At 43.1% G+C, this 25,384-nt stretch overlaps 1 protein-coding gene across 7 annotated transcripts in view; it reads right to left on the bottom strand.

Moving 5' to 3' along the window:
* The window catches only part of GRIN2B (glutamate ionotropic receptor NMDA type subunit 2B), a 470,874-nt gene that overhangs the window by 412,672 nt on the left and 32,818 nt on the right, over nucleotides 1–25,384 (bottom strand). Inside the window, exon 3 of one of the 7 annotated variants that reach the window (XM_021092317.1) lies at nucleotides 24,677–24,740. The exons of the other annotated variants lie outside the window; for them this stretch is intronic. The gene's annotated coding sequence lies outside the window, so the exon portion shown is untranslated. The remainder of the gene's footprint in view (nucleotides 1–24,676; nucleotides 24,741–25,384) is intronic. 7 annotated transcript variants of the gene reach the window in all.

Raw genomic sequence — 25,384 nt, 5'->3', positions numbered from 1 at the left:
ACCATTTTCTAAAATTACGTGATATTTTTACATGACTAATATTTGTATCCTCCACTAGCAAGTAAGTTCTTCAGTGCAGTTTTTTGTCTATTTTCCTCCTTGCTGTATCCCCAGTGCCTAGAACAATGCTTACCACTTAGTAGGCACTAGTAATAAATACCTGTTTGATGAAAGGTTGCCATATAAAAAAGGCATCAGATTAGCTTATAAACTCAAGAGCCAAATTAATTCATCTGGTAAATTCCTATCATCTTACCCAAACTTAGAGCCAAGTGTCTCCTTACTTGTTTTCCTCTTGTTTAGAAAAATCTAAAAAGTCTTTTGGGATCTCAGTGTATATGCTCACTCTAGCACATAGTATGTAATTGTATACAGCAGGCACTCAATTAATGCTTGTTAAAGTGAACTGAGTGGAACTGAATGAATAACTTATTCTATGTAGAAGGGAAGGGGAGAACCAGAATCAGTGAGGAGAGAAGCTGGAAGGAGGCATATTTGGGCTCCATATAAGGAAGAATGTTCAGTGACCATGACCTCATTAAGCGGTGATCATCCTGGGAAGGAGTCCAGTGGAGGCTGAACGACCATCCATGAGAGGATTTTACCAAGGGCTCTCGCATCAGGAGAAAGATGGGACGAGACGAAGTCTGAGATCCAAGCTAGCCATTCCTAATTCTCTATCGGATAAGAGAAGTGGAAGGAAATCAACCCTAGGAAGAGGTCAATGAGATCCAGAGAAGAGAACAAGGATGACAAAGTTCGGTTTCAATAAACTGACAGGAGTAGCTGGGCTGTAAGTGGCTAACAGGTGGGTGGATCCTGAGGACATACATGCAGCCACAGTTGATGTTTGTTGGTGAAATAAAAGGCAGAAGAAAGATGATAGTTTGACAGGCAAAGAAAGTCCGGCTTCAGGGAGGTTTATAGAAGAAGAAGTAAGCATGTTTGGAACAGCAGAGGAGAGGAAGCTGGTGACAGGAGGCAGCCTTCAGGTGCAGGGAAGGAGCGTGAGTGAGCTCAGGACTCCTGGTAACAGGATTAATCCAGAAGAGCCTGGCAGCTGAGGCTGGGATTTCCAGAAGGGGTGTGTTAAACTGAGAAGGAGGTAGAAAGTCCCAGCCATGCATCTCTGCAAAGGTTTTGTTTGTTTATTCCTCATTTTCTTTTGTGCTTTGGTTTGAATGGAAGTTCCTATTTTGGAGGTGTTATGTAGTCAAAAAAAATAAATAAATAAAATAAAGAATGGGCACATGGAAGATAAGTCCTGAGGGAAGGCAGAGAGGCTCTGTTTGGATGCCTACCCTAAGCTTCTACTGGAAAGAGTAAGACTAGGGAGATTTCCAGAACTGGGAAAGCCCCAGAGATATGCTGAGTCAAGAGCCAAAAGGTTGGGAGAACTCTGGTTTTCAACTTAGGGGTAAAAATCAGGATGAAGTAGAAAACTGTCAACCCTTAGACTATGAAGACCAAACTCGGCGCTACACTGACCCAGGGTCAAGTGAATAGTAATGAAACTGAGCAGGACCCTGTGGGGCCCTCCGGGGTACAAATCCTTCCTGTGTTCTCTTTCCTGTTTGTAGGAAATAGGTTTCATTCAGCCTCCTTGACCTTCCCTGAGTTTCAAAGGGCAGATTCAAACAACTGATGATCTGGGAAGGGAGGGGATGCAGAAAGAAGGGGGAAGCAGTCAAGAAACAATAAGGCAGTGATGAGGCAAGGTCCTGATTCCCCCTCAAGGAACATACCTAACGGTTATACCTTTGGTTCTTCAGCAGGAATTGAGGCCCCCAGGAAGAGAACGGCAACTTTAGGATGAGCACCAGATTCCTGGAACCTCACCCTGTTACTTCACCACCAACCAATCAGAAGAAAGTCTGCCCACAGCATAAGATAAGGAAGACTCTGCCTCCCTTCCCAAATGACTCTCCCTTTAAAAACTTTCATGGTCAAGTAGAATCTTTGGAGTTCGTTTTTGGACATGAGGCCAGCTTCTCCCCTGGTTGCAAGCCCCCTGAAATAAAGCAACTTTTCCTTTCCAACCAGCACTTGTCTCTTGAGGGCTGGCTTTCAAAGGGCAAGCAGTCGAACCTGAGTTTAATAACAGAACCATCTGTATTAAAAATCATCAGTGTTTATTTGTTGGCACTCCAAGATGATAAAGTGATGTTTGCTTTGTGTGTCTGTATCTGTGTGTAGCCACAGCTCCTACTGGGCAGCCCCCTCCCGTAGCTACAGTTCTCACCAGGGTTTTTAAATATGCTTCCTTCCTCTTGTCCCCCAGCCAGGGGTGATAACAGCTCCCAGCTGGTGCTAATCTCTGAACTTACTCATCAGCTCATGTTGAGTCCCTTATTTCTTCCCACACCTCTGTAAACAGTCCCTTGATCAAGCTCTCCAGTTAAACCCTTTAACTATGCCATTACCTTCCTGCTGGGACCCTGGCTGAAACACTAAGTATGGCCTGAAAGATATATCCAATCACTTGTGATAGAATATAATAGAAGATAATATGAACAAAAGAATGTATATATATGTGTGTGTGTATATATAATACATATATATATATAACTGGGTCACTGTGCTGTATCGCAGAAATTGACAGAGCTTGTAAACCAACTATAATAACAATTTTTTTTTAATTGGATAAAGACATTAAAAAAAAAGTAAGGCCTGAAAGATGGCTCCCTTCCTGGGGGCAGCACCTTCTATTCTAGCCTATCAACTTAATCTGACCACCATTCCCCTCTTTTGTTGGTCACTACTTGAACTCCAAGACCAGCAGATTAGTAGCAACTTGTTTTTGTTTTGACTGACTACCCATTGAGTCACCCAAGCATCTACCTGATAGCACCCCACACAAATATCCTTACCTTTATAATTCTGTCCTAATTTCACCCCCCCCCCCACCTACCCGCTTCCCAAATGCAACCACATCCATTCCCTGTCGTGGCTCAGGGGTTGCTGGTACCTCTGCAGAGAGGGTCCAGCCTAGCTAGTCAGCTAAGGCTCAGAGATGGGCTTCTGCCCTGCTGAGGTGCTGGAAAATGAATCAAGAAAGCAAAGGAGAATTCCCATGGCAGGACTGCATGGTAAGTGCTGAAGGGAAGGCCGCAGGTACAAAGCCCAAGTCTACTGGGTTTGCCAGACCCCAGCTTGGAGCAGCCGAATTTGCGTCAAGATCCTACCAGCTGGAGGGTATAGAACTACCTGCCTTGGTCAAGGCCAGCTTAGGAGGGGACCTGATCTAAGCTGACAGAATGAGGTTCATCCTGCCTGAAGGTGAACAGGGCTGGGAAAGGCAACAGTGGGTATTTGCCTCCTCCTCAAACCTTCCTTTTACTTCTCAGTATCTCCCAGTCATCAACCTACTCAAACTGCTGATTCTCCTGAAACACCTGTTACCAGCACCCTGTCTTACCTCTTGAGGATACTAAAGCCCAAAGAGGGCATGAACTCTCTGCCTTTTCTTCTGCTCCCTCCTCCACAGCCCTTAGCACAGTGCTGAGCACCAAAAGGACTTCAGAAACTGTCTGTTAACTCAATATCTCATCTCAGGAGCCTACTCTCACAGACCCAAATCCTAATACTCCTTCCCTCTGTGAATGCCAAAAATCTCCCCAGCCAACTGGTTCCACTGATTTTTTTTTTCTAAAAATCAGAAAGTGGACAATAACAAAATTGCCCGAAGTTCCATGCCATTGATCCTCTTATTCAAAGAAAACTACTTTGAAACTGAGTGAGATAAAATAGTTTTCAAATACATAATTTCATGTTCTCACAATTATCTTTAAAGTTGGATACTGCAGGCATTACAATTCCTAATTTTAGAATTAATGAAACCAAGGCTCAGAAAGATTAAGTAATCTACCCAAGACTTGCAGTGATTTTTTTAACTTGTGATTTTAACTCCAATTAGAACCTACAGTGCTTCTTTATTAGCACTTCTCCCCCTCTTGCCCCTTCCACAATAGGCTTGCAAACAAATAGACCGTGATGGGGCAAAATAACAGGGTATCATAATCCACAGCTGCATCGCTGGTGCAGAGCTAAGACCCCCAAACACATGGCTGAGTCCTAAATCTTGGCTTCCACTTGCTGCACACACTTGGGAGTGGTGCTCACCAGCATTCTCAGTGAAAAGCATGGCTCCAGATTCTGATATAACCAAAGCCCTGTGTGCTCACACAACTCCATCTCCCGGTCATCTGTCACAGCTACTGTGAATAGCAGCCAGACAATAATGTCTGCTCTGGTACCTTCCTATGTCTTCAGCTAATGAAACCCAACCACAAGCAGCCGCTTGATGTCTTGTTTCTCCTGTGCTTGTCTCATCTAAATGGATGAAATGCTTATTCCCATAAATGCTCTAAAAGAAATCCAAGAATGGACAGCAAGGAACTCCTGGGACTAAGGCAGAAATGGCAAAAGGAATAGGTTGCCCATATATGAGAAACGCACATGAAAACATAAGAAAGGTGGAGGTTTTCAAAAGCCATGGCTGAGTGAATTTGCCTCTGTCTCAGCTGTTCAAAAGACCAGCATGTGTGAACATTAGGAAATAAACCCTCTGTATCATACAAATTTTGAATACAAGCAATAGTTAACTCACTAAGTTACCTGAATACACACCAACCTCAGAATACAGCATAGCTGCACCTTCATTTGGGGGTTACTATACAAATAATCATACTTGTACTTATGAGTCATTTCATCTCATCCTTAGAGGAGGAAAGCATTTTCTATGTGGTAATAATGACACTGAGTGATATTCCGAGAGCACTGGCTACTGCAAATCAGGGAGCATATGGTTTAAAAGCATGAGCTCTTAAGTCAAATTGTTTAGACTCTGTCACTTGTTAGCTGGATTTCTTGCCACAAGTACTTAACCCTCTGCACATCAGTTTCCTTACTTATACAACTGTAGTAACAGCAGTATTTATTTCATAGCACTATTGTGAGAATTAAAAGAGATAATACATATAAAATAAGTAGAAGAGCACCCTGCATAAGGTACACATTCAATAAGTGGTAGTTATTATTAGAGATAAAAGTTAAGTTGAGGGCTTCTGCTCTTTGCAATGGTGGAATATATGGTATCAGAGTAGCCCTCCTACTGGAAACAAGTATAAATCTGGACAAAATATATGAAGCAACTGTTTCCAGGCAGTGGACAAAAAGCAACATAAGACTTCAATTCTTCAATTCCTGAGAAAGGGGAAACTCGTAAGATAAGACTGTGATTGCCCTGGCTCTTTGCCTAGAGATAGTTTCCCAAGAGAGTAGAGAGACCTGAAGTCCAAGCACAGCACAGTGGTCACACCATGCTGAGGGGGCAGAAGTCAGAATTCCTGGCAGCCTGAATCTGCAGGGTAGATTATCAGAGAGAAATCTGCAGAAAGAGAGATCCCCATAAGTTCATGGTTGAGGGCTGGGTATATCTCAGGGCAAGACACCCATGACTTTCTTGATAGCAATTACTACAAAGGTGAAAGTAAAACATAGGTACTGCAGGTTGAGAACCGGTGGGTAAAGGGAACTTCGGGAGTTTGCTGGAGTTCCAACTCTCCCAGAATGAAGATTCTCAGAAATATCACTCCTTAGGGACAAGGACCAAACCCTGAAATAAGACTCACCTTAGGTTCTAAGTCTCACCCTAATAAAGACTAATCCCAAACCCCAACAAGATCCACAAGGAGACAGAATTTAGAGATTGCCTTCCACCGAATTAGAGAGCCTTGGGAAATGCCATGCGCTTTGCATAGATATGAAATAACAAAACATAAAATCAAGCTTTCACAAACTCAAGGTGATCAGCCAGTATTTAAATTGTAAGATAAAATAAGAATTAATACTTTTCCCAAGAAAATACTAGAACCCAGTCTCCATAACATATTACTCACAATGCCCAGCATTCAATTAAAAGAAAAAATCGGGAGTTCCCATCATGGTGCAGTGGTTAACGAATCCGACTAGGAACCATGAGGTTGTGGGTTCGGTCCCTGCCCTTGCTCAGTGGGTTAAGGATCCGGTGTTGCCGTGAGCTGTGGTGTAGCTTGCAGATGCGGCTCGGATCCCACATTGCTGTGGCTCTGGCGTAGGCCAGTGGCTACAGCTCCGATTCGACTCCTAGCCTGGGAACCTCCATATGCCACGGGAGCGGCCCAAGAAATGGCAAAAAAAAAAAAAAAAAAAAAAAAAAAAAAGACGTAAAAGAAAAAATCGTTTACACATACAAAGAAAATGGGAAATGTGATCCAGATTGTGGACTTGGCAAGCAAACCCTTTAAAGCAGCTATGAGCACTTATTATAAATGTTAAAAGAAGTAAAGGAAAATAGTCTTAATGAGTGAACAGATAAGGAATCTCAGTAGCAAAACAGAAATTACAAGAAGATACAAATGAAAGTTCTAGAACTAAAAAGTACAACAACGGAAACAAAAACAAAAATCACTCTTTGGGTTTAACAGAAGACTGGAGATGGCAAAGAGTTGGTGAACTTGAAGATGGATTAATAATATCATTGAGGGAGTTCCTGTCGTGGCGAAGTGGTTAACAAATCCGACTAGGAACCATGAGGTTGCGGGTTCAATCCCTGGCCTTGCTCAGTGGGTTAAGGATCCGGCATTGCCATGAGCTGTGGTGTAGGTCGCAGACCCGGCTCACATCCCACGTTGCTGTGGCTCTGGTGTAGGCCGGTGGCTACAGCTCCGATTTGACCCCTAGCCTGGGAACCTCCATATGCCGCGGGGAGCGGCCCAAGAAATAGCAAAAAGACAAAAAAAAAAAACAATAATAATATCATTGAGGAATTCCCTTAGTGTCTCAGTGGTTAATGACCCCAAGTAGGATGCATGAGGATGCAGGTTCGATTCCTGGCCTTGCTCAGTGGGTTAAGAATCTGGCATTGCCATGAGCTGTGGTATAAGTCACAGATGCGGCTCAGATCTGACCCCTAGCCTGGAAACTTCCATATGCCATGGGTGGAAAACAAAAACAAAACAAAACAAAACAAAAAAACATTGATTTTTTCACCCTGGCCCTCTGCCTAGAGACAATTTTCTGACCACAATAAAGAAGGCTAGAGTAGAAGCACAGAACAAAAATAAGGAAAAGTGGGGAAAAGATTGAATAAAAATGAACAAGCTGATACTGATATGTGGTACAATATCAAATGATCCAGCACACATATAACTGGAATCTCGAAAGATAAAGAGAATGAAATTGAAGCAGAAAAAAATCTGGAGAAATAATAGCCAAAAACTTCCCAGTGAAAAACACTGACTTACAGTTCCAAGAAACCCAGAAAACTCCAAGCAAAATTAATATAAAGGGAATCACATTAGGTACATCATAACCAAACTTTTAAAGACCAAGCTAAAGAAAAAGATCTTAAAAGCAGCTAACAAACAAAAGATGAACATAGAAACAAAGGGAGGAGTTGCCATCGTGGCTCAGTGGTTAACAAATCTGACTAGGAACCGTGAGGTTGTGGGTTTGATCCCTGGCCTTGCTCAGTGGGTTAAGGATCCGGCGTTGCCAGATTGCAGACACGACTCCAACCCCACATTGCTGTGGCTCTGGGTAGGCCGGCTGCTACAGCTCTGATTAGACCCCTAACCTGGGAACCTCCATATGCTGCTGGAGTGGCCCTAGGAAAAAAAAGGCGAAAAGACAAAAAAAAAAGAAGAAGAAACAAGGGGAAAACGGTTGACCAGAACACAATGGAACAGTATCTTTAAATGTTAAAAGGAGAAGGGAAAAAAAAATGCAAACCAGAATTCCCACTACTAGCAAAAATATTCTTTAGGAATAAGGGTAAAATAAAGATATTTTTTGATAAATAAATGCTGGGTGAAGGGATGGTCTTCAGGCTGAAGGGAAATACACTAGACGAAATAACTCAGACTACAGAAATGAGAACCACTGAGAATGAAAAATAAATACATATAAAAGACTATGTTGCCATTCTTTTCATAAGTTACATAAAATAATACTGTTTAATAAAGCAAAAATGATTACTGTATAAGGTTTGTAGCATATGTAGAAGTAAAAGATAAGATAACAGTCACTCAAAGGACAAAGAGTACAGTTAAACGAAATTTTGCTGCTGGGAAGTTATATTTGTGGAGTGCAAAGTGTGACTCAAGAAACAGAAAGTGAGAACTAAGAAGGGACAGGTATGAGGTGAGTAGTAGGAAGGGGAAACTGGGAAGTACGCAATGTCATATGTGAAGTATAAAGAGATACAATATTGACTCTAGAGAGACAACCGTAACTAAGAATGCACAGTGTTAGCCCTAGAACAACAACTAAAGTAAATAATAATCGGGAGTTCCCGTCGTGGCGCAGTGGTTAGCGAATCCGACTAGGAACCATGAGGTTGCGGGTTCGGTCCCTGGCCTTGCTCAGTGGATTAAGCATCCAGCCTTGCCGTGAGCTGTGGTATAGGTTGCAGATGCGGCTCGGATCCCGAGTTGCTGTGGCTCTGGCGTAGGCCAGTGGCTACAGCTCCGATTCGACCCCTAGCCTGGGAACCTCCATGTGCCGTGGGAGCGGCCCAAAGAAATAGCAAAAAGACAAAAAAAAAAAATAATAATAATAATAATCAGAGGTATAAATAAGAAATTGACAGAGGAAGTAAAATGGAAAACATTAAGCAAAATTTTATTAACCTGAAAGACAGGAAAGAAGTAACAGAGAAACAAAGAAAAGCAGAAGAGACAAATGGAATCTAAATAGCACGAAAACAGACATAAACAGAACCACAGCAATAATTATATTAACTATAAATATACTAACCCCCCAGTTATAGGCAGAGATTTGTCATGCTGGATCAAAAAACAAACTCAATTATATGCTATTTACAAGGAATGTATTTTAAATATAAAAGCATAATCCAGTTGAAAGTAAAAGGATGAAAAAAAAACTATTATCATGCAACAACATGACCCAGCATTTCTATGACTTTCAAACATATGTCCATAAAAAGATTTTGACATGAACGTTCTTTGCATGTTTATTCATAATAGGCAAAAACTCAAAATAATCCAAATGTCCATAAACAGGTGAAGAGATAAACAAATCACCATATATTCGTAAATAAAATACTATGTAATAAAAAGGAAAAAACCACTGATTTGTACAACATGGATAAATCTCACAGACATTTTGCTGAGCAAAAAAAAAGTCTAGATTCAAAAGATTACATAATGTGTAATTCCATTTATAGGAAATTCTAGAATAGACAAATCTAATCTATAGAGATTACAAATCAGACAGATAATTGCCTTGGGTAGGGGAGTTGGGGAGTAAAACAGACCACAACAGGGCACGAGGGAACTTTCTGAGAAGAGAGAAATGTTCAATTTCTTAATTAGAGTGGCGATCATGTGATTGCATATATTTATCAAAGGTCATTGACCCACACACTTAAAATATGTAAATTTTGTGTTGTGTAAGTTTTACTTCAATAAAGTTGATTTATGTTTTAATAAAGGTAATTAAATGATTCCTCTCTCTGTCATCAAACTGGACCAACTCACATCCATTCACGAAAGAGAGAAGTGGAAAATTAAAGTAAAATAATAAACACCTCAAAGCAATTGGATTATTCCTATCCCCAGTCTATCCTGAATGTAATCTTTGAATTACAACCTATTATGATTATTATTATTATTACTGATCAACTTTATTGATCTATAGTAGAGCTTAGTCAACTAAAATCTAGTAGTTTCTAAAATTCTCTTGTGGATCCAGAGCAGTTCAAAAACACCAAGTGTTTTTCATCTAAGAAATATTCCCACTTCACAGGAGTGCACAGAATAATAATGGCCCCTTTGTGCCATTAGCTCCAGCCTCGAGGTAGGGGCTGGGAAGCAGCTACAGTGATCTGAAAACCCATGGACACAGATTCATGGTCCAGGAGAATGTTCACTATAAGCTTAAGAATCTGTGAAGGAAAGAGGTAGAAATCCACAGACCACATGACTAAATTTCACCGGTTCCCTGAGATATTTACATCATTATAAATGAAACCAAGAATCTTTTGCAGTGGGGCTTGCCTTTCCAAGCTGCCAGCCTGTTCCCCTTGCAGTTCCCTTGCCATTAGCACCCACCACACCTGCTGGGAGAGGGGAACCTCATATCTAGCGTGACAGGGCTCACCTCAGCCTGCTTTATGATTTATGGAAGAGCAGAATGAAGAAACCCCCAGCCAGGAGGCATTTTCTCCCATTGTTTTGGGCTTGTTTGTTTGTTTTTCTCTCACCTTCCCAACTGCCCTCAATCTATCCCCCACACCCACTCCACATACATAGAAACAGATAAGGCTCCAAACTACCAAAATGATGAAGGAGAAGAGACTGATTTATAACGGTGGTACAGGGGGTATAACTAGCTGATAATGGGGTGAAATTGAGCAAAAGGAAGTGTAGACTGAATATCAAGACACATTTGAAACTCAATAGAGTGTGAAGCAAGCTAACAGAAGCCAGGGGAGCCCAATGGCTGGAAATCATTAAACCCTCAACAATGGGAAATACGAGGCCTGGCGAGGTGGTCAGAAGGGAGCAGAGGTGACATTTACATTGCACTAGTATCCTGGAACTGCTCTGCCAAATAAGTCGGTCTGTGATGAGTGAATGTTTCTGTATTTATCCTTATTTCCCCCCTTCCTCCTCCTCTCCCTCTCTGTCTCTGTCTCTCTGACTTTGTCTGTCTGTCTGTCTGTCTGTCTGTCTCTCTCTCTCTCTCTCTCTCTCTCTCTCTCTCTCTCTCTCTCTCTCTCACACACACACACACACACACACACACACTGGCTCATCTCATAAGCATCCATACTCTCCACATACCTTCCCCTGCGATGATGGGAAGCAGATGACTCAGAGAGCCCTCCCGGCTCTGGTTCACGCTGATCCTTTCTCTCCTAACCATCTACCACCTCATCCACCTCCTCACCTCCCACCACTCATCCCCTCCACAATTTCCCTTCATTCCTCACATTTTTACATTAACCACTGTATTTAAGCTGGTGCCCCCTGAGGGACCAGCTCGCCCCCGGGGCAGGCAGGCACACCCACTGCAGGTGAGGGCAGGGGGAGGAGGTAGAAGATTCATATTTTTTGTGGCCCTTGGATAAAGCTAAGCCAGTTACTCGGAATGATCAAAACGGTGTTGCTACATAATGAGGATTATTTTATATTCCAATGCCTCCTCCTATTTTTAGTACTTTGAGACTACATTATGTTCCCATATTGAGCCTGGTCAAAAGCTAAAAACGCCTGCAACTAGCACGCAACTCCCCACAGACCTTGGGGTCAAAAAATTCTCCCAAAGAAAAGCCAACAACCCTAGTCACACGCATGATAAAGCTGGCGCAGGACACCAAATCTTCCTGCTGTGAAGACAGACAAAGGGATAAAGAGAAAAAAAAATGATGCTGCTCTAATTTCGAACCCTGTGTAAGGCACAGGATTAGGTGGGACCTCTTGTTTCTAAGGTACACAGCTCTGAAGCAGGATGGGGGGTGTAACTCTGGACAGTGTAGTTTGCTAGTCCAGTAAAGTCAGGGACAGGATGACCACCTGCACGTCTGGGACAGAGTGGCATAATCTGCCCTTGGGAAGTGGTGACCGAGGCCGGTGGCACTCACAGAATTAAACATAGGAAAACATCTCTGCAGATTTCCAGTATGTTCGTCTCCTATGAAGGGGTGGGAGGGGAAACTTACACATCTATGTGTGTGCTGACCATGGGGACCAAAGGTTGAAAACAAACCTAAGATGGAATGTTGATCAGGTGAGAATGAAAACGAGGCTCCACGGTGACTAACTCCATGCAGGCTCTTGCAGTGTCTATGAAGGATCACGGGGACCGCTTAAACGTTAGTATGTTACTGCCCTCTCCTGGGCAAAAGGTCAAAGATGGGACAGATGTATGAGTCACAACTGGCTCAAGTTCGTGTGGCCCAAGGCAGTCCATCTTTAACCCATTGTAAAAGGCTGCCTTCCAGCATCTTTTGCAGACAAACCTCTCCCCAAGGACTCCCACCACTCTACCCTTCCCCCGGAAAAAAGGTTCCTGAGACCACAGACTTCATTAGTAGGTGGGGGGTGGGGGTGGCGGTGGAACTGTCTGTCCCCTGGAACAGCTGATATGGCTGAGGTGAGAAAACAGTCCAGAGCTTCAGAAAGTTCCACTGATCCACCTTCTAAGCAGCAGCCACCTTCACTGTTGCTGCCCTGGAAATATTCATCTGGGCCTGAGAAACATTCTTCCAATCCTCACCCCACCACTTATCTTCTCTCAACTCTTCCACGTGCCCCAGCACTTCCTATTTCAGAACCTAACTTGTACAACTGAATAATGTAATTAAATCTAATTCATTTGCAGTTTTCAAGGGCGAGATATCTTATCAAAATTAATGAAAACTCAAATCTTTTGGAAATAATTATTTTACGACTTTCAACGGCTGTACAAATAACATTTTTAAGGACGATACATAGGAATACTCAGTAAAAGAAAATGAGACAAATTAATTAACAAGGCCCTGATCGGCCTAAATTAGGCAGTAATCTATTTTTTATAAAGTCCTGAGGTAAGTCACTTATTTCCAACTCTTTCTTTTGTACGAAGTATAAAAATCAGGTCTGACATCATACAAATTCAAAGGATTCGAATTAATGGGAATTTACAATACAGTATCTTTCAATAGAGACGCTAATCACTTTAAAGGATTCTCATCCTCCACAAATATTTACCCAGGGCCTGCTGTGCACACAGGGCTATACTTGAGGATGGAGCACAATTGCATTACTCTGTCTCCGCGTGAGGATAAGTGACAGGGAATCCTGAGAGCCGCTAGCAGAGTCACCTGATTTGTTTTTTTTGTTTTTTCTTTATTACTCAATGGATTTATTACATTTATAGTTATACAATGATCATCACAATCCAATTTTATTGGATTTCCATCCCACACCCCCAACGCATCCCCCCACGCCCCCAAACTGTCTCCTTTGGAAACCAAAAGTTTTTCAAAGTCTGTGAGTCAGTATCTGCTCTGCAAAGAAGTTCATTGTGTCCTTTTTTCAGATTCCACATGTCAGATTCCTTTATTCAGATAGCATTTGATGTTGGTGTCTCAACACTGGAGTCACCTGATTTGGATGGCACTTTGATCATGTCCCCAACCCCTGCCCCCCGCCCCAGAGGCCCTCCCCATCACATTTGAGGAAAAGCATCCCCTCAGTGGCAGGTGGTATGGGGTGGGGCTAGAGCAAAGGATGCCCCGGGGATGAGGGGCCCTGACTCCTAGTCTCAAGGGGGGGGCTCATTCTCCTCTCAGATCAGAAGAGCAAGGGCCACCATCCATGGATCTTCAGTGACATTACATCATTTAATCCCCAAAACAGCCCTGCAGGTGGATCTTATTATCCCACCATTTTAAAAACAAGAAAAGAGAAGGGTATCAAGTTAAGCATTTTCCCCAAAGTTAATAAAAACTTAACAGGTAGATTCAAGATTCCTATTAAAGTCTATCTGAGAGGAGAGTCCAGACCAGGAACTGCTGGTCTTCACTATGCCCTTCCCATGTCTGGAATGGAATCATCCCATCAGGCTTGCTATGCAAATCAAATGATAATTTAACGATGGCACTTTCCGGATGATCATTTGCTTACACGAAGGATCATTAAGTCAAGCCGGTGCTCAAAATTCTCCACTGGTTTCCCACTGAATTTAGAATAAAATCCCGGAGTTCCCATTGTGGCACAGTGGAGACAAATGCGACTAGGAACCATGAGGTTGCAGGTTCGATCCCTGGCCTCACGCAGTGGGTTAAGGATCTGGTGTTGCTGCTGTGAGCTGTGGTGTAGGTCAGAGGAGGCCCGGATTCCACACTGCTGTGGCTGTGGTGTAGGCCGGCAGCTGCAGCTCCGGTTCCACTCCTAGCCTGGGAACCTCCATGTGCCGTGGGTGCGGCCCTAAAAAAGCAAAAAGAGAAAATAATAATAATAGAATAAAATCCCAAGTTCTTGCTGGGGCCCACAAAGCCAGGAGTGAACCAGCGCCTGACGATTCCTGCGGTCCACCTCCCCCATCTCTGCCCCATTCACTGCTCCCTCCGCCTCCCTCACTTGCTTTCTCTTAAACAAAAATGCATACGTCTGCTTCAGGGTCTTTGCACGCCTCCTTTACTGTCTGAGACACTCTCAGCCCAACTGTCTTCCTAAGTGACCCAACCTGGGTCATGTCTCTGCTCAATGAAACTTTCTCCAAAAGGCCTCTCCTGACCAATCCATCTAAAAATAGAAATGTCCATCATTTCTTGTCCCCTCATCCATCCTCAGTTTTATTGACGGTGCTTCCCACACTCTGATATCAGTATTTTCATATCTGTTTGTTCATTGTCTCTCACATTACAGTGAAAGCTCCGTAAGGACAGAGAGCCTGGCCTCACCTGATCACTGCGATATCGCAGGCCCTGTAACAGTTCACGGCACATGGTAGAGAATTAATGAATAAATAAATGAACTTAAATTCTTTTCTCAATACATCCAGATTTACCTAATTTTCTTTCATTTTCCTTTGTAAACAAATCCAGAAAGAACTACCTCAATTTGACATAGTTGGGCCTATTCATTACCTACCTTACCTAATAATCTCCATTCCCATCTAGCTCTTCTCTTATTTCATTCCTCAAATCCAAAATACCATGCTCTGAACTGCCCCGCATCCCCTTCCCAGAAGTGGCTTCAATGGTCTGCTAAAACCCTTCTCTAACCACATACTGCAGTGGAGCGGGGGCGGGGGGTGGGAGTGGGGTGGAATTTCAAGGCTTCTATCTCGGTCGCACAACCCAATGTTTCATAGCCTAAATAACCAAATGACTGTCACATACTGTTACAGGGGAATCCTTCCCCTGCCCCAAGATAGCGTCCCAACAGCAGGAAAGCTGTGAGAGTCAGCTTCGACTTCTAGAACTGGGTAGCCTACCATCCAGCTCTGTATATCTGTCTCATTTGGCCAGTGCACAGGGAGATTCTTATTTTGAGACCTTTGCAGTTCCCACTGTGGAGCAGTGGGTTAAGGATCCTGTGTTGCCGCAGCCGTAGCAAAGGTCACAGCTGCAGCCCAGGTTTGATCCCTGGCCCAGGAACTTCCATATGGTGCGGCCATTTTTTAAAAAAAGAATGCCTTTGTGGAGTTCCCGTCATGGCTCAGTGGTTAACAAATCCGACTAGGAACCATGAGGTTTCAGGTTGGATCCCTGGCCTCGCTCAGTGAATTAAGGATCCGGTGTTGCCGTGAGCTGTGGTGTAGATTGCAGACGCAGCTCGGATTCTGCGTTGCTGTGGCTCTGGTGTAGGCCGGTGGCTATAGCTCTGATTAGATCCCTAGCCTGGGAACCTCCACATGCCATGGGTACAGCCCTAAAAGGACAAAAGACAAAAAAAATTAAAAACAAAAATTAAAAAAATGCTTTTGAGGAGTTCCCGTTGTGGCACAGTGGTTAACGAATCCGACTAGGAACCATGAGGTTGCGGGTTCGGTCCCTGGCCTTGCTCAGTGCGTTAACGATCCGGCGTTGCCGTGAGCTGTGGTGTAGGTTGCAGACGCGGCTCGGATCCCGCATTGCTGTGGCTCTGGCGTAGGCTGGTGGCTACAGCTCTGATTCGACCCCTAGCCTGGGAACCTCCATATGCCGCGGGGATCGGCCCAAGAAATGGCAAAAAGACAAAAAAATTAAAAAATGCCTTTGAGGAAAATGGTCCTCATCAAACAGCACCTACTTTGCATTTCAGTCATTTTCTCTAGTCTTCTCAACTATAGAGGTGGACTCTGCACTCTTTGTTCAGCAAGTGATAAAAGTGAGTCTATCAGGAAAGTAAAACAATCTGCCCAAGGTCACAAAGTTAATTAGGACAATGAATGAACCCAGAGCTGACTTGAGTCCAAGGAAGAAACATTTCTTTCCCTTTTAAAAGATAAATATTGGAGTTCCCGTCGTGGCGCAGTGGAACTAGAACCATGAGGTTTCGGGTTCGATCCCTGCCCTTGCTCAGTGGGTTAAGGATCCGGCGTTGCCGTGAGCTGTGGTGTAGGTCGCAAATGCAGCTCGGATCCCGCGTTGCTGTGGCTCTGGCGTAGGTCGGCGGCTATAGCTCCGATTCGACCCCTAGCCTGGGAAACTCCATATGCTGCAGAAGCAGCCCTAGAAAAGGCAAAAAGACCAAAAAAAAAAAAAAAAAAAAAAAAAAAAAAAAAAAAAAAAAAAAAAGGATACATATTAAAGCTTTCGCCTAAGTGTTAAAGTATTTTTCATGTAGTTACTATGTGTTTCAGACCAAGATAGGTAATCCTGAATACAAAAGAAATGTAGAGGTTCCCAGCTGAGGGGGAGAGCTGGGGCCATCAGTTCAGTTACCTATTTCTAACATGCTCTTAGCTTTAATTTGTCCAAGAGCTGAACTCTTGGGTAAATTAATTTGTCTGCTTCCTGTAAAATGTGAGTTGTTTATCACACAGCACTCTTCAGATGACTATGGCTAGAAAAAGAAACTGCTTTACTAATATTATGTGCTTTTCCAGAATAGGGGGACTCAAGTTCCTCAGTTCACACTAATAATATGCAGGGGCTGGAGTTCCCGCTGTGGCACAATGTCTTGGGAGCACTGGAACAGAGGTTCAATCCCCAGCCCGGCACAGTGAGTTAAGGATCTGGTGTTGTCAAAGCTGCAGCTTAGGTCACAACTGCAGCTTGGATCTGATCTCTGGCCCAGGAACTCCATATACTGTGGGACAGCCAAAAAAGAAAAAGAAAAAAATACATGCAGGAGCTAAGAGGCCAAAGGCCTGTCACAAATTGGGGCAGGTTCCCCTCTCCCAAAAAAACCCTACATTGCCCCCCCCCAAACAAAATGCAGCTAAGTGTATGCTACTCTCCTGGTTCCAGCTGCTTAATCCATTGGATGGATCATTGCTATGACATTAGAAAGAGTGAGAAGCGGCAGGGTAAGCATTTTCATGAGGTGTTACAATTTTTTAACTAACCTACACTTCCTTTCTGAAAGCTGTGTTTTCTGCAGCGCAGCAGATTCTCATTGCATTCCTGGGTGTTACTGCCTAAGGATGGCTCTGTCCGTGTGATCCTGGAGAAAGTTTCTCTAGGAACGAATGACAGGGACTAACACCTGAACCTTTGTCTTACCTGTTAGAACAGTGCTAGGTCCCTGTGAATACAATGACAGCAGGTTTTCTTCCCACCCCTTCCACCTTCTTCTCTCCAGAACTAGCCTTTCCACCGAGCAGGGCAGACACACCAGTACCTACAAGCATAGCAATCCTACCACGAGACGGGCTACATGAGTCAATGAGGGGGATGGCTCAGACTCTCCTGAGTGCCACGATAGCCAATTTTGTCAAGAGTATAAGGAAAGTAGCAAAATAGGTTGGTCCAACCCCAACTGAGGGTTCTGAGATGAGGTAACATAAGCCACAGCTTCTGCACCTGACTTTGACTGCAGAAGCAAAGTATGATGCCTTCACACTTGGAAGTAAACCATCCCCCACAGATTCGATTCCTGTGCACATGCCCAATCGGAAGCCTAAGATGCCAAACCACTGCCCATATTACATAACCCGGTAATGCAAGGAGGTGGGCAAACAAGCCCAATTTGGAAGTGGAGGTGAGCATCCCTGTGGGACATTTCAGAGGGTGATGCAGACCATTCCATGGAGACGTGGAGTAAAAATACTGGTGGGTCAAAGGTGGAAACAGGGAAGTTCAGGTTTTGAAGTCAGCATAAATACACAAAAATTGGAGTGGGTGGACCAGGATGTGAATAATGCCTTCAAAGTTTTTGTTCAGTTAGCCATAAAAAGGATTCTTAAAAATGATGTCCTCTGGTGCCCATTTTTAAACTGATATTTAAGGGTTTTTTTTCACCATGCTCTAAACAGTTCCAAAGGATACAATTCCTGGCATATAATAAACATTAACATAAATGGTTCCATCACTCTTTTCAGTATAAATAAACATTAACATAAATGGTTCCATCACTCTTTTCAGTATATTCAATGGAATATAAATACCAGAATAACTTGATATCTACCACCATCCACTTTCAAAATAGAAGATGGGGCTCTTCTTTAAGTGTCATAATTTTTTTTTTCTTTTTGTCTTTTCTAGGGCCGCACCCAAGCACACAGAGGTTTCCAGGCTAGGGGTCTAATTGGAGCTGTAGTCACTGGCCTACTCCACGACCACAGCAACCCGAGTCTGAGACCTACACCACAGCTCACAGCAACGGCAGATCCTGAACAAGGCCAGGGATGGAACCTGCAACCTCATGGTTCCCAGTCAGATTCGTTAACCACTGAGCCACGACGAGAACTCCCTAAGTGTCATAAATTTTATATCGTTTCCTTGGTTCTCTGATACTGTATTTCTGTCTCATTTCCCCACAAGATTGTGCGGTAGCATAATACATAACAAGCTACAAAGTACTTTAATGATTGCTCTCCACCATGCTTCTTTGCAACCACAGTATGTGTATAAATTGAAGTTGATGATGATTTTGTGTTACCTATAATCATGGGCCCTAAGTATTTAACTGTTCATTTCTGGGTTGAGAAAATACTATAGTCATTATTTGTAAACATTCAGTGAGAAGAACATAAATAATAATAAATTTGGAGAGATAAGTATTCAACATGAAGAGTAAAATCTTATTAGATTTTATGTTATGTTATTTTACAGCAAAACGGATATAAAGAAACAAATATAACAACTTAATAAAATATCTTTTTTAAGTTTTATTGAAGAATAGTTGACTTACAATGTTGTGATAGTTTCTGCTGTACAACACAGTGAGTCAGTTATACATGTGCACAATCTATTCTCTTTTACATTCTTTTCCTACATAGATTTATCACAGAACACTGGGTAGAGCTCTCTGTGCAACACAGCAGGTCCCTGTTGGCCAGTCATTCCATATACCACAGGGCGCATGTGCCAATCCCAAATCCCCATTCCATCCTTCCATCCTCCTGTCCCCTTTGGTAACCATAAGTTTGTTTTCAAAATCTGTTTCTGCTTTGCAACTGAATTCATTTGTATCCTTTTTTTTAGATTCCACATATAAGTGATATCATCTGATATGTGTCTTTACCTGACTGACTTCACTTAGTATGGTAATTTCTAGGTTCATCCATGTTGCTGCAAATGGCATTTATTTCATTCTTTTTTTATGGCTGAGCAATATTCAAAAATATATATCTTAATAAGCTGGATACAGGAATAGTTTATGGTGTCTTGAATAAAGGAAGTCTCTCCTAACCCCAGTATTTCTACTTATTCCTTTTTACTGAAAAAACCCAAGAAGTTTTTCAGCTTGGGGCAATGTCTCTAGCAAAATTCTAGGAAAATGAAAGAGAAGCTTTTCTTTTCTCTAGAGAGGATAAGGGCAACCATGAAAGGGAGGGGTAGCACTTTCTCAAACAGACTGATTTTAGGCAAGAATAATACTAGAAAACCAGAGATCTGGAATCAACTCCCTTAAAATTATCTCTGTCATACTCCTTGGAAAGTCTTCATGTGCTCACAAAAGCATCCATTTTCCAGCTTGAAGGATGCTGTGTGTGAAAAGGTCTAGAATGCCGTAGACGTGTTACTCTTCCTGCTAAGGTGCAGCCAGGGTAGCTAATAAATCATAAGGTTGCATGTACATATCCCGTCGCTGTCTATATGCCCACAGGGCAGGAAAAAGCTGAAACTCCTCATGGCCATGGATGATCCTGGGATTACACCAACCTAGGCTATGTGTTGCTTTCTTCTCCTCATTATCTCCCAATAGGGGAGTGTCAACAGCTTGGCCCAGCAAGCAGCAGAGCCCGTGAATCAGCCTTTGCCAGGGAAGTTGGAACACAGCTCAGAAATCATGCCTCCCCTCCCCAGAAGATCGTGGTCGGTGACAGGAGCAAAGACAGCCAAGACCCCACACATCCAAGAGCAACCCTCTCCTGCAGCGAATCCAACATCTCCATGGACATTCTCCAGCCTTTATCTTATATTTTCAAATCCATTCCACCCTCTCCTTTCCAACTTGAAACCTAACAAACATAAAAAGTGGTCATTGATCTTATAGGACCCCACCTGTGGCTGTGGCTCATTTCCCAGTTGCAGTCCAAATCCTCTGTTGATGACACCAAAAATGTCACCATGGCGACGATCACTGACATACAGAGCAAAGCTGGGGATGAAGCATCAATTCTTTTCCAAATCGCTTCTACAATGTCAACCTCATGTCATCTATCACCCTCTAGGCTTCCTGGCTTGTTCCAGAACCAAGAAATCAGCATTTTTTTAAATTCAATGATACGTTTTGTTTTGTCTTTGCTTTTTTTGCTTTTTCGGCTGCACTCGCAGCACATGGAGGTTCCCAGGCTAGGGGTTGTATTGGAGCTGCCGTCTTACACCAGAGCCACAGCAATGTCAGATCTGAGCCATGTCTGCAACCTACACCACAGCTCAGCAATGCCGGATCGTTGGCCTACTGAGTGAGGCCAGGGATTGAACACACATCCTCATGGATACTAGTCAGATTCATTTCCACTGTACCAAAATGGGAACTCCCTAATTTAGTGATGCTTTTTCATAACAGTTATTCTCATTAAAAAGTAATATATACAAATGTTAAACATTTAGGAAAGAGAGAAGAAAAAGGTTCCTATGATCCCACTATATTTAGTGTTAGCATTGTGGTCTTTGAAGCAGCACATTTTAAACTGAAATTATTCTTTTCATACTCTCCTCAGGACATCTTAACAAGAAAACTATGATAAAAGTTACCATAGTTCCACCCAGACCCTGAAAATATGGTATTTATTCATTGGAAAGCCACTTATCTTTCAGTTAAATAGAGAAACAAATGCTGTTGGGGGAGGGGGAAGATGATACTCAAAATTAACACATGGAGAAATACAATACAAAATGCCCAACTGTTGTTGAATGGAAACAAAAAAGAAGGTTCTGGGGCAAATATAGCCACAGTGCCTCATAGGAAAAGCCTAAAGAAAGTCCCTGCCAGGGGGTATCCTTCAGGTAAATGCTTTCTTTTCAGAAGCATCAATCCAACCCTGCCCCATATTTTAAATGCTAAATTCAAAACTGTACTGTGATGAAAGAATGGCACAGCTTTATAAGCCCTCTGGGGGGACTAAAGATGCCAAAGTGTGTGCCTTGCTGAGACAGCACAGCAAATAGCAAAGAAGCCCTATTTTTCTTTGTTCACAGACAAAGCACAGTCCTATAGATTTGGGTCTAAGATTTCTTTTTTTATAGACTCTCCAATTCATTTTTGCCAGAGTCATCCGGTTCTGCTCTGATGCCAAAGATTGTAACACAGCTGGTGGTGGCACAGCCAGCACCGGTGACTTAACAAAGTCCATTCATTCAAAAGCCATGTTCCTGAAGTGGAGAACAGCTCGGACTTAGGAGATTATGCTTCTGCAAGGAGCAACGGCCCCTCTGGTTAGAACATCTGAAATACCTCTGACTGCAAAGGTGGTACAGCTTGATTCACAGTGAAGACTCAGGAACTGGAGTTCCCGGACAGGCCTAAATGTAAGGAAGCCAATCAGTGAATAATGGGAATGCTGTGGAGTCACTGGCACTTTGGTCCCTCTAAACTGATGGGCAACCAGGAGACCACAAACTTGCACACTGCTGCAGGCCCCCTTTTCTTTAGAAGAGCTAAGTGCTTAGGACTCAGCCTTTAGGAGTGTCCCAGAGGTCCCACTACTTTCCCTACATCTCAAGTCCCCAACAGGGCAGGCCAACAGTTCCTGTGACAGGTGAGGGCAGAAATATCTGTGTGCTTGCTGGACATCAGGGGACCCTTGCTTCAACCCCGAGAGCACCCAGAGATACAGGCCAGGGCTGAGTCCACAGGCTGAAGCAGCCAGAGCTCCTGCAACGAAATCAAGGGAGAAGGGAGGTGCTGGACATGCATTTCAGCCTGCACAGCAAGCAAACCTCAGCTGGTTGAAAGAGTTCTCAGAGACATGTCAGAAGCTCCTTGATGCTACAGAGGAATCTCAAAAGGAGACTTCCCAGCTGTTTCAGTTCCAGAGCACTCCCACCTCCAGGCTTTCTCAGGTCAATGGCAGAAGTGTTCCTCTTCCTGCAAGTCTTTTCCCAGGACTGCCTGAGGTTTCCAAGACCCTCATCTGAACACTCAACCAGAGGGACAGCCAGGCCTCCTGAAGTCTTTATTTACTTACTTACTTACTTATTTATTTATTTATTTATTTATTATAGTTGATTTACAATGTTGTGCCAAGCCTCCTGAAATCTTTACAGGACTTAAAGCCTGAAAGCTGCAGGGGCGTCTGCAATCAGCTCAAAGCCACCAGCATGGGCTGCTTCAGCTGTGCAGAGTGCTATGCAGTAACTACCATCACACCACATATGACACCACCACTGGTTTCTCTACTAGGAGGTCAGCCATCCCATGGGGGACACAGAATTATTAGCAAACCCTTTAATTTATGCACACGTTCAGGAATTGTTGAGTAAGATTCCAAACCACACCACCAAGAAGAGGGTCCATTCAATGTAGTGCATGCACGTTGGTAGAAAGCAAAGCAAACAAGACGTGGGTTCGGCATGAAGGAATCAGCAAAACAACCCCCCAACTTTTGATAGGCACCAGTCTATGATGTGTTCCCAGTACAGAAGACATAAGATCCCAGCCAATCAAATTCATATTTGCTATGCACTTACTACGTGTAATGAAGGAGAATTCAAAAGAAAGCAACAAAGTGTATCAAACATTAGGAATAGGCACTTGAATTATCTTTGATCATGACATTGATTACAGAACCTAAGAGGAGAGACTAGGGATGGCTGGAGGAAACAGAAAAGTTACCACTTTATACTGAGGATACTGATCAGTCCGCTTCCACTGATGGTAAGGAATGGGTTTCTGTTGCAGAGGAAAGGCACTGTACTTGAATGTGGAAGAGCTGCCCTTGAAAGTGGGGCCTCCCAAGGCAGAAGTCATTGAAGAGGTTGTAATAGATCCCTCCTTGTCACAAAGCATTAAAATATGGCAGACAAATCAACCCACAAAGGTCTATTGAGACTCCCAGCCCAGGCCTAAGGGGCATAGCTGAAAGTGGCACCGCTATGGTCAGACTAAATGGGGTTCAGATCCCAGCTTGGACACTCACTTGGGACCTTGTGCAAGTGATATCCCAGCTTGGACACTCACTTGGGACCTTGTGCAAGTGATTCACCTGCTTTGGGCCTGCTGCCTCACGTGGAACATGAAGGTGATAAGAGTACTTACCTCATTAAATTACTGTACGATCAAATGAGAACATGCATGGAAGTATTTAGCATGGTATCTGGCAATGAACAGCAAGCTCAGTAAATCACGGGTGCTGCCTATACCTGGCTTCTTGCCAATCTAGCAGCTACTTGCCCAATGAAGAAATAAACAGAAAGGACTGCCGATGTGTCAGATCAGATATCTTGGATCCCTGCATGGCCACGAGTGCCCTTTGCTCCCTGAGCCCAACACCCCTGGTTGTGATTCAAGCTTTGGGCACAATTCCTTATAAAGAGTTTCCCATTCAAGTGTGTGGGACAAAATAAGTTTTAGGCACAATATCCCTTTGGTAGGAGCATATCAACCAAAGACAAGGTTTTTAGTATCACCAGAGTCCATATCAGAAGCAAGCTCAGCACAGCTGCTCTGATGGACAGGGCAAGTCACACGCAATACAGAAAAAAATCTAAGTTAGACCAGGAAAGAGGAAAACTAAAGACAAAATCTCCACTCCAGAAGGGGTAATTTTAGAGATAAAAATTGCAGACATCTCCTACTCCCTTGAGAACATTCCAAGAAGAGTAAAGTCAAGAGAGATTGATGACATGTCTTTCCAGATAAACTACAGGACACCCAGTTAAATTTGAATTTCAATAATAAACAATAAAAATGTTTAGTATAAGTACGCAAATATTGCAATACTTGGAATATATTTACGCTAAAAAATTACTGTTTATCTGAAATTCATATTTAACCAAGTGTTAATGTATTTTAATTCACTAAATCTGGCAACACTGGACACGATACAGGGAACCTCCTGTATGCTGACTGGCAAAGGCCAGGAATGAAGTGGAAATGCGGAAAAACCAGAGTGAGCCCCAAACACTGTCTCAGCTGGGGGAAAACGGGAACCCTGAAGCCAGAATTAAAAAATCCAATGTGAAAAGCATTTAGCCTAAATATAAGGGGTGAAGCGGTCCCCTTGGGCAAATTAGCTTGTCTCATTAACAGATATTCAAGTCAAATAATCCAGTCTGTTTGTAAAAAGCTCACTGCAACCAAAAGCCAAGCATATGCAATTCATGGTTGACAGAGCTGTATAATTGCCCCCATTTGTCAAAAATCTAGGAATATTTCGTAGAAATGAAGTGTCCATCCCACATGCTCCTGAACACTTAATACCCCCTCCCATCACAGCACCTACCACACAGAACATCCTTATCCACATCTGTCCACCTCTCTCTCTAGACGACGAGCTCCCTCAGGGCAAGGACAGAATCTCATTTATTTGTGAAACCACACCCGTAACAGCACTGGGCACACAGTACAGCTGGGTGACTTACATGGTTCCTGAAAGGGAATTCATAGTAAGAAGATGATACATAGAAGACTCTGTGGAGATTTAGTCTGAAAAGAAAAGGAGGAAAAAAATCCATAATCTTAATTCCCTTCTATACTCTCAATAGATCAGAGTATACAAATGTTTATTTGTACTGGTTTCCCATATAAGTGTATTTTATTGTTATCAGCAGATCTGTGTATATGTAGCAGTAAAAAAGAACAACTGCATAGACTTTTGCTGACTTTTTTTTTTTGTGGGGGAGCAGGTGAAGGACTATACGTATACAATGACATAATGGTTACAATGTACATTAGGGACCTTATATATGTGTGTCTAGATGTGCGTGTTGTGGGCACGTGTAGAATACACCAGAGGTCCCTTAAAGGGAATGAAAGATATTAGAAAAAAGACCCCACTAATCTGTTCATAGAAACAGTCAGATAGGAGTTCCCGTCGTGGCCCAGCAGAAATGAATCTGACTAGGAGCCATGAGGTTGCAGGTTTGATCCCTGGCCTCATTCAGTAGGTTAAGAATCGGGTATTGCCGTGAGCTGTAGTGCAGGCCGAAGACGCGGCTCAGATCTGGTGTTGCTGTGGCTGTGGTATAGACTGGCAGCTGCAGCTCCAATTATACCCCTAGCTTGGGAACCCCCATATGCTGCAGGTGCGGCCCTAAAGAGCCAGAAGAAAAGAGAAGAGAAGAGAAGAG

This window comes from Sus scrofa, chromosome 5, assembly GCF_000003025.6.
Source record: "Sus scrofa isolate TJ Tabasco breed Duroc chromosome 5, Sscrofa11.1, whole genome shotgun sequence".
Lineage (NCBI taxonomy): Eukaryota > Metazoa > Chordata > Mammalia > Artiodactyla > Suidae > Sus > Sus scrofa.
The sequence above is the reverse complement of the archived record's forward strand: the minus strand, read 5'-3'. Positions and strand labels throughout refer to the sequence as shown.